Here is a 3,837-nt window from a genome sequence, read left to right as displayed (position 1 = left end):
GTTTGGTAGCGTGACATAATTTCATCTCTTTTTCCAGTGAAACTTATTAAAGAAATACTAAATTATTGGAAAAAGTGATAACAAGGTCGATCACTCCACTTATTTTAATGTGATGTCACTTGGCTGGAGAATTTTCTGGAAACAATTGCAGAAAAGTGAAATCATCTCTCTTTCCTGTCAGCTGTTTTTCTTCCTCTAAGAAGAAAAAAAAATGCCACTTTTAGACTCGACACTAGATTAAATAACCTGTTTAGATGAATATTTCTTGCAGTGGATCCCTACCGGAGAAAATCAATCCGTCACCACGCGCACAGGAAGGAAGCCTGGGCTGGGGAGAGATACTGCTCTTAATGACATGTCTCTGTGTGCCTGGACCAGAGGGGGAAGTAACCGGATATTTAAACAGAGATAAGAGTGTGTGCCAAAGGGGCCGGGATTGGATATGACTGAAACCCCATGGCAACCGGCCGGGGCTATCGGATATGGAAAGGTAAATAGTAATGCAGCCGTAGCATGTTTTAATGCTGTAAATTAAAAGCTCATGTAACATCCATGCGAGGGTGATATATAGGTGGTTAGCCTCTGCCAAGTTTTCATTAGTGATTTCCTTCAAGCTTTTAGCAGTGCGCTTGTTTTAAATCAAGATTTTGGAACATGGGTTTTGGCTCATCAGGATCTGTAAGCAGAAATCAGATATGCTGTATTTCCAAGCAAGAACAGTCACTGCCACACTGTGATGAAGGAGATGAAAGTATCTTTTACTTAACCCTCGCAGACAAGAGGAAGAAAGAAGATGAGAAAAATGTGTGTTTGTACACACTGGGATAGCCGGACCTTGAAAAAAAAAGAAACTTGAAAGTTGTGTATTTATCTAACCGATATCTGTGGCAGTTAAAGTCCCTCCCTCTCTACTTTTCTATACATATATTGTATTTACTGATATAATCTACTCCTATGTTTTCCAGAGTAGTTTAGACGAGAACAGGCCTGAACTTGTTGAATCCAGCTGTGGGTTACTCACAGCTTAACCGCAACCTGTATTGTGGCTGCATTGCATTCTGGTCTGTTGAGGCTACTGAATTGGTGTTTCTGCCTCTTGGGTCTGGACCCTCTCCTTCCTGATTCTGTCACTGTCAAAGCTGATGTTTATCTTTGATTTCTTTTTTCTTTTTAGGTTATGTCATTATTTTTGGCAATCAAGTGACGGCATCACATTTGACCAGTTAGAAAGCAAATAAATAAGTCTTTTTGACCAATTCAGGCTCTGATACTACAAAAATACTCCAAAATGGACAAAGACAGGGGCATTGGGTGCAAAAGGTGGTCGTATGTTAAACTTGTGGTGAGTATGGTCCGTGTGAGGCCTGTGATTTGGCTCACCAGGAGTCCCAAAACCCCCAAAAATTGTTGCAACACACTCTGTTGCTCAAAAAAGAACTTCTAGGTGAACTACTTTGTAATTTTACAGTTTACCTCACAATTGTTGAGACGGATAATAAAATGATTGCTGCCATAACTTCCTAGAGCTGTAAAGTCCTCTCTAAGACTATTCTAAAATGCTGTGTATCAATATAACCCCAAATTCATTTTTTTTAATGTGTTTCTTTTTCTTCTTGTTGGAAATGTTGGAAATGTTGGAAATGAAACTCCATCAGCAGCACTGAATGAAAAAAAATCATCATCCTCATTCATTTCAATTAACCCACAGCAGGGACCGCAATAATAACTCCGGAAAAACAACACACAGTCGTCTGGCAAAAAAGTTTGCTCAGCTTTTGCACTGCATTGCTCAATCAAGCACATGGAAAGGCACATTCCGGGTAGATTACTTTACAATGTAAACTGTGTAAATCCGTTGTTTACCCCCGTTGTTTACCTCATGATTATTGAGTCCAGGATGATGATTGTCACCATGACAACTTTCCATAGTTGTAAAATCCTGTCTCATAGTTTTATAAAATGCTGTGATAAGCCTTCAAACCCGTAAATGTATTACTCAAACGAGAGCTCCTAAATTGTAATTCATCTTCTCACTGGTACTTTAAACCACTGGCCCCCACCAATAATGTGATAATGCTACTATCTTACTAACTCAGGGACAAAAGGGACATATTCCTGTCTGGTTTCCAACATTTACACTCAAGAAACACGAAAAGGCAGGAGAAGTCATAGTTTTTGCACAAAACTGTTTGACTTCGACTGTAATATTTAAATGGATGTTTGCAAGGTGTGCAGAGCTTCAAATGTCCACTGAAAATGCCAGAAAGGAACAACAATCTAGAGAGTATTTTTTCTGCTTTAGTATTAGTATTGAACAATTACCTCTCTTTTTAAACATGTAAATGACATGACTGTGATGTCAACCTCATTTATACTACCCAGCAAGAACAAGAATTGTAGTCTGCTCCAGCCTCCAAAATGAATGGGAAAACTGAAGCATGTACTCTTGATGAGTAAGACTCTCCATTATCTTAACAACTAACACTCAGATGCCCTTGAGCCAGGCATTAACCCCCCCTGACTGTTCTAATGACCAGAAGTCAAACCTGTCATGGCTCTGGGAAGTTCCCAGAAATGAAAGTGAAGCTGAAAAAGAGCAATTTTTCTTTTTTAAAGGGGGAAAACAGCAGTGTCATCTTTGCCTTTTCTTTTCACTCCCACACTGATCCCTGTATCAGTCGACTCTGTTCAGTGTTGGGTCTGCAAAGCCAGATCAGGTTCCCTCTCCAAGTTACCGCTCAAAAAGACTTGTAATAGGAGCAGCTTAGCTCTGCAGATGCAAAAATACACAAGTTTTTTTCTGCTCTCTTAGTGGGCTGGACCTGAAATCATACGGAACACATCTTTCCTTCGCGGTTTGATGATAACGCTCCCAGACAATGAAGGCTTCGCCAGAGGAAGTGATTAAGCTGTATTTTGTAGCGTGTTTGTTTTAGTTGTGGCCATTTGAATCATTAGTCCATCTGGAGAACAGCAAGATGTATTTCTCAGGTCTCAAGTGTGTGTCTGAGGAGTTGTTGACATTTTGAGATTTAATATTTTCTGAATCCAGCTGACACTTTTATTCAGAGTGACTATGAGTGTAACAGTGGCGTTAGCTTAAATTCTAACATTACAAACAGTCCGATGGTACAGAGTGTGAAGCTAATAGCTACCACACCTTGCCAACAGTAACAAAATATTCCAGAGATGGTAATGGGAGCTTGAAGGGAAGAGCATTATTAGAGGAAGCAGAGGTGGATGTGAATCAAGGGGATGAGGGTATCGTGAAATATTTGCTCGACAGATGGCTTTTCAGCCACTATTGACTGCAACTACCCCCCCCCCGAACCCTGACATACACACACTCTGTCCATGTTTCAAGCACCTCCAACCATTGGCAAGGACGCGGTCCTAACCTCCACCGGCCTCAGGATCAGGTGATGCTCCGCAAAAAAAGATTAGCTGCAACTGGATCCTTTTGGCACAGGCACAGGAATTTTCATTACAATGATCTTGGGTGTGGTGTGCCAGGAATGCATCCTCAATAGGAAGGAATACACCAAGGCAAAGTGCAAGGGAGTGACTGGCAGGGGGGCGTAAGGGTGGTGGGAGTTTTGGTTGGTCCCGTTTCTTCCCAGTCTACCACCTTGTCTCATCTCTCCTGTAATTTCCTGTGTGGTTTTTGAAACTGAAGCTTTCAACAACATAACACAGTCTACATCAGAGTTTACTCAGTTCCTAAGAACGGAACATTGATCAATAATAACAATAATAGTGATAACTGTTTACATTCAAAACAAAATAGAAATATCACAAGATCTACAAACCCCACACTCTCTGTCAGTGGATGGGATA

General features: G+C 40.8%; 1 long non-coding RNA gene across 1 annotated transcript in view; it reads left to right on the top strand.

The window, feature by feature from the left end:
- Positions 1-288: 288 nt before the first annotated feature.
- The window catches only part of LOC118333581, a 166,998-nt gene continuing 163,449 nt past the window's right edge, over positions 289-3,837 (top strand). The window contains exon 1 of the long non-coding RNA XR_004796979.1: positions 289-490. This is a non-coding gene — a long non-coding RNA (uncharacterized LOC118333581). The remainder of the gene's footprint in view (positions 491-3,837) is intronic.

The sequence above is a fragment of the Morone saxatilis genome, unplaced genomic scaffold (assembly GCF_004916995.1).
Source record: "Morone saxatilis isolate NCDOM2014 unplaced genomic scaffold, NCSU_SB_2.0 Contig22, whole genome shotgun sequence".
Taxonomy (NCBI): domain Eukaryota; kingdom Metazoa; phylum Chordata; class Actinopteri; family Moronidae; genus Morone; species Morone saxatilis.
This window is presented reverse-complemented; position numbering and strand designations above follow the sequence as displayed.